General features: G+C 46.5%; 1 long non-coding RNA gene across 1 annotated transcript; it reads left to right on the forward strand.

Annotated features, from left to right (window-relative positions):
• LOC135361996 (uncharacterized) lies at nucleotides 1–5,333 on the forward strand. The gene is made up of 4 exons (XR_010406296.1): nucleotides 1–118; nucleotides 477–1,003; nucleotides 3,979–4,210; nucleotides 4,601–5,333. It is a non-coding gene; the product is annotated as an uncharacterized LOC135361996 (long non-coding RNA).
• The last annotated feature ends 681 nt before the right edge of the window (nucleotides 5,334–6,014 follow it).

Here is a 6,014-nt window from a genome sequence, read left to right on the forward strand (position 1 = left end):
GACCCTGCCCACGAGGCTCTCGGGCTGGAAGAGGGACGCAGAGACAGAGGGCAAGGAGGGATGAACACAGGACACATCTCCTCTCTTTCTCATGTGGTTGGGACATCAAGGACTCCAGGTGTGCCCCTGGGCATGCCCGCCCTCCCTCCCTCCTTCTATCTTCCCCTCCTCGCCCCCCCTTTTCCCTCCTTTCCCCCCCACTTCTCGCCAATTCCCCATGGCAGAGAAGACCCAGAGGTCCCCACCAAAAGAAAGTAGAATATAATCCCTTTATGCTTGCTTAGGTGGCAGGATTCCTCACCTGTGTTTGTCATCCTAAAACAACAGACCAGAGCTCACCTCCTAATTTGTTTGTCAAACATCTACGTATAGCATTTATTATCAGCCTGCCACTGTCCTAAACCCTTCTGCAAATATGACCTCATTTAATCCTAACAACCCCTGAAGGAGATACTATTTCTATCTCTCTTTTACAGACGAGAGCACTGAGGCCCAGGGAGGGTCAGTATGTACCACAGTCTGTCCCCAGGCAGTAGCTCCAATCTCTGTGCTCTCAGCCATGGGTGGTGGCTCCCTGTCTCCGTGGGGTTCCTGCACAAATTGATGGAGAATAGGAAATGTTTGGGCGTCTTGCCGTGCAATGGTCTACTCTGCAGAGTGGGTTTAAATCCGGAGCCAAGCCTGAGCTCAGAGCAAGTTCTCAGTTCCAAATGCTCCCTGGGCTTCCATCCTCACCAGCAACTCAAGCTGAGACCTCTCCTTGTCAGCTGCATACAATTCCCTCACTCACCCTTACTCTGCCGGGACCCCAGCTGCCGGAAAAGCCAGCTGCAGACCAGTGGACCCAACCAACCGTCTAGTAATACCTTGGGGTCTGAAACTCCCACTTAATTACATTCCAGCTAAATTTTTGTCCATACTGATTTTGAGCTGTGAACATGTGTTCTAGTTTTTCCTCTCTGCCTTATTCAACTTTCCTGCTTCCAGAGTTTACAACACGTTGGTGAGTTTCAAATCCCTCGTATGTGTCTTGCTAGGAACCAGCAAGCTCGTAATTAATAAGATCTAATGAGTTTGGACAGCACTAATTTATATTACATGATGGTTTTGACAGAAGCTGGGCGGGAGCGAACCTCGGTCCGTGAAGAAAAGGCTGGCTAATCATTTTCATGGTGCAAACGTTGCAGGGACTAGATAAATATATTTTTCAGATCATGGAGCAATGACAACTATTTACATGCATATAAATAGCACGTGCCATGCGATGCGTGCTGTTTCATACATGTAATGATAATCAGATCTTTCGTGTTTAGGGCTGTCAGTTTTACCACATCGTTGGGTAATATAAGTGCCCTCTTGTTTTATTTATTTATTGGTTTGCTCATTTGCTTTTTGTTTTTTATTTATGTATTTCTTTTTCGCTTTGTTGTAACATTTGGGTTTGCCCTGCCTCCTGAGCCTCTTTTTTTTTTTTTTTAAGATTTTTATTTATTTATTTGAGACAGAGAGAATGAGAGAGACAGAGAGCACATGAGAGGGGGGAGGGTCAGAGGGAGAAGCAGGCTCCCTGCTGAGCAGGGAGCCCGATGTGGGACTCCATCCCGGGACTCCGGGATCATGACCTGAGCCGAAAGCAGTCGCTTAACCAACTGAGCCACCCAGGCGCCCCCTCCTGAGCCTCTTGCAGCCCACCCAGACCTAAGAATGGGTACAGACATTCTCATCTCCTAAAATCCTATGCAACTTGCATATCAGTTCTGAGATGCTGGATTCTTTACCTAACAGCCACTCCTAGGTGGAGAGACTGGTGAAGGAGAGGAAAGATTTTCTGAATCAAGGAGCCAACACATGCTGTGAATTTCCTAAAGATGGCATTGATGGGATCAAGAAATATTCCAGGGCGCCTGGGTGGCTCAGTTGGTTAAGCGACTGCCTTCGGCTCAGGTCATGATCCTGGAGTCCCGGGATCGAGTCCCACATCGGGCTCCCTGCTCGGCGGGGAGTCTGCTTCTCCCTCTGACCCTCCTCCCTCTCATGCTCTCTGTCTCTCATTCTCTCTGTCTCAAATAAATAAATAAAATCTTTAAAAAAAAGAAAAAAGAAAAATTCCAAACTTGGAAACAGAGACATTGGAGATAAAGCCTGCTGGTTCTGGAGACAGTGAGGGGCCAGCGGTATATATTCTAGCCTGAAAAAGAGAACTGGACTTTGTGACTCTGTACGTGAACTCTGAGGAGCCTGCATGCCAGTGACACTGAAATTACCTTCGAATTCATTGTCAGGAAGTGAATGAATACAGGAAGGTGGCTTTTGAGCTTTAATAGGATTTTTTCAATAACCGTCTAGGAGTAATTAATTCAGGACAAGTGTTTTTGAAAGTCTATTAAAATATAGCCCTGGTAAATTAATTGGCACGGATTCTTCTGAATTCTCCTTTTAACAAAACTAATAAATTATTTTTCATGCATTTAATAAATATTAGATAACTAGAAATTGAGTTTTCCCTATTGTAGTGCTGATATTTTTAGCTGGCATCCCAAAAATGTGACATTGGGTATTCCAGACATACTCCTGGATTCTAGTGTGGTAATTAGCATCTAATTTCACCGGGTTCTTTTCCCCTCAAGCTCCCCAAAAGTGCCACACAAATTATTAATTATTCTCATTTGTTCATTAAAGCAAGCCCTCAAAGGACATCTTTAAGATGACAGTTTATTAACTTCTTGATTATAATAAAAGTGTAATTGTTTTAAAATATTTTAAATTCAGAACTTTTCTGTGAATTCACAGCAACCTCCCAAATAATCTGACTCGTTGCCATTTTACCCTTCTTCCTGACCCACCCTTTTTAAAAGAACACAGACAAGCAGGTGTCATCCCTTAGGTAACCACAATTGCACGGAATGAACACCTCCCAGCAAGAGACAAAAACTTTTATTTTTGGTTGCTTACTACATCCCACCTGGATGGCTAAGACTTAGCCCACCCACCCCACAAATAGGTGTGGCCTGGACAAAGGTAAGCAGCAAACCCATAGCTGGATGGCATCATAATGGAAGCGCCAGGCTCCCTGTGAGGGCTGGAGAGGAGAATCCGTTCCGTGCCCTTCTCAGCTTCTGGTGTAGCCAGCCATCCTTGGAGTTCCTCGGCTTGTAGACACATGCCCCTAGTCTCTGTCATCAGACAGCCTTCGTCCCCCTGAGGGTCTTCACCTCGTCTTCCTTTGGTGCATGTCTATCTGTTATCTCTGCTTCTTGTAAGGATAGGAGTCATACCGGATGAAGGCTCACTTTCATCCAGAAGGACCTCATCTTAACTCGATTACATCTTCAAAGACCCCATTTCTGAAGAAGGGAACATTCACAAGCCTTAGAGAATGGGACACATATCTTTGCGGGGGAGGAGGGGACACAATTCAACACATAAAACATGAACAGTGGTGCCACCTCTTTTTTTTTTTTTTGCATTTTTAATTTTTTTATTCTTATATTATCCCCATACATTACATCATTAGTTTTAGATGAAGTGTTCCATGATTCATTGTTTGTGCATAACACCCAGTGCTCCATGCAGAACGTGCCCTCCTCAATACCCACCACCAGGCTAACCCATCCTCCCACCCCCCTCCCCTCTAGAACCCTGTTTGTGTTTCAGAGTCCATCGTCTCTCATGGTTCATCTACCCCTCCGATTTCCCCCGCTTCATTCTTCCCCTCCTGCTACCTCCTTCTTTTTTTTTTCTTAACATATATTGCATTATTTGTTTCAGAGGTACAGATCTGAGATTCAACAGTCTTGCACAATTCACAGCACTTACCAGAGCACATACCCTCCCCAGTGTCTATCACCCAATCACCCCATCCCTCCCACCCCACCCCCCACTCCAGCAACCCTCAGTTGGTTTCCTGCAATTAAGAATTCCTCATATCAGTGAAGTCATATGATACGTGTCTTTCTCTGTTTGACTTATTTCGCTCAGCATAACACCCTCCAGTTCCATCCACGTCATTGCAAATGGCAAGATCTCATTTCTTTTGATGGCTGCATAATATTCCATTGTATATATGGACCACCTCTTCTTTATCCCTTCATCTGTCGATGGACATCTGGGCTCTTTCCACAGTTTGGTGCCACATCTCTTCTGCTATGCTCGTTGGAGCACTTCAAGCAAAGCGAAGCTAGAGCTCACAGAAAGCATCTTGCTACTCGAGGTTGGTGTTACTCGTGCAGGCAGCAAACAATGTCTGTAGGTCTTCACGATTTAAAGGTTACCAGTTGGCTCTAGGGTCCCAAATCTACGCAGGGATGCTGCTAAATATCTCACAATGCAAAGGATGGCCCCCACCACAAAGATCGACCCAGCCCAGAATGTCAATAGAGTTGAGACTGAGAAACCCTGCCTCAACCCAAAAAGGGATCCAGTGAGACTTTCGAGCACTTCTCTGTGGGGGATACATTTCTGGGGACAAGCTTGAGAAGCCCTACCTGCCCCATGCCATGTCCATAATCTTATAAACAAGCCCAGTGTGAGGAACCCTCTGTTTTCTGCCCAGATGGCCCCTGTTATGCTGATTTTTTTTTTTTTTTTTTTTTTGCATTAGCAAACAACACGGCACAGATGAGTCTTGAAGATGGAGGGAAGAGTTGTCAGAGGTTCTGGAATTCAGGAATCTCCTTGTTTGGACAGAGATGATCTATCGCTTCTCGGCCTTTTGGCTAAGATCAAGTGTGGACAGCGATGATCTAGCAGAGAACATACGGTTTTAAGCCAGCAGACTCCAGAGTAAGGAGATGTCAGCCCCAGAGAAAAGCAAGTGTTCCAGAAAGGAACAGAGGACAGCTAGAAAATAAATCTCGGTGCCTCAAAACTTTGCTGGTGAGAGTAGACTGCATTCTAGGTGAGCCGCCATGAGAAGGGTGACCTACTGTTGACTCTGAAAAGCTCTGCCTCTCAGGTGACGTCTGCCGAAAGACAGGACCAGGCAAGTCAGAGGAAATGTTTGGTTCATTAAATAATTTGCAGTTCTGAATTTTTTGTTTGTTTTGACTGCACGAACTGCTTCTCTAAATGGACGTTAGGTTTCTGCAGGCTGGTCCCTTAACCTCTCCCCAGTCTTCCTTGTGCATTTCATATTTGCTTAGTTATTTTATGGATTTGCTGCAGGTGGTTAGCTGTGTGGTACTAAATGTCAGCTGAGCATCCTTACACACCCAGGCTGGCTTCTGACTCCGCATTTTGGAAGTGATTTGCTTGGGTGGTAAAACATATTTTCCCAGAAGACGAACGTCCTAAAATGGTGGGCTGACTCAAGCCAGACAACGGAAGCCCCTCATTGCCACACTGTCCCTCAAGGCATGGTGATAGTTTGGAACTTGATCCCCCTGTCTCAGGGCTTTCCTGGACAAACGCCTTTGGTGGGTGAGCCAATGGGGAATTTCAGATCTACGTGTACTGGATTCGTATCAGTGAGACAGAAGGCCGGGGGGCAAGGAATCCCTCAGCAAACAACAGTAGTTTCACTGTCCTCGCTCCCACCGGGGTTCCAGATAAGGCATGAGCAGCATGAATGGGGGCTTTCAAAGTCTGGAAGTTACCAGCTGGGACAGGCACTCTGCATGATGAGTTAGCCTGGGAGACGACCTCTGGGAAAAGACAAGCTTGAGTGGAGGGAGAGGATGAGTGTAGCAGGCAGAATAAAGACCCCCCACCAAAGATATCCACATCGTAATGACAGAACCTGTGAGTCTGTGACCCTTACGTGGCAAAGGCAGGTGTAAGTTACAGATCTTGAGATGCGAGGTGATCCTGGATTATCTGGGGAAGCTCGATGGCATCACGAGGGTCTTTCTAGGAAGGAGGCAGGAAGGTCAGAGGAGGGGAAGGAGGCCTGGGGCGGAAGCCGTGGTCAGAGTCAGAGGTCCGATGATGTCGTCCCACTGGCTGGGAGCATGGAGGGAGGGAGGGGCCAGGAGCCCAGGAATGCAGGTGCCTCTAGAAGCTGGAAGAGGCAAGAA

Source organism: Mirounga angustirostris, unplaced genomic scaffold (assembly GCF_029215605.1).
Source record: "Mirounga angustirostris isolate CCGP_5_RB_7025 unplaced genomic scaffold, mMirAng1.0.hap1 SCAF_11, whole genome shotgun sequence".
NCBI lineage: Eukaryota > Metazoa > Chordata > Mammalia > Carnivora > Phocidae > Mirounga > Mirounga angustirostris.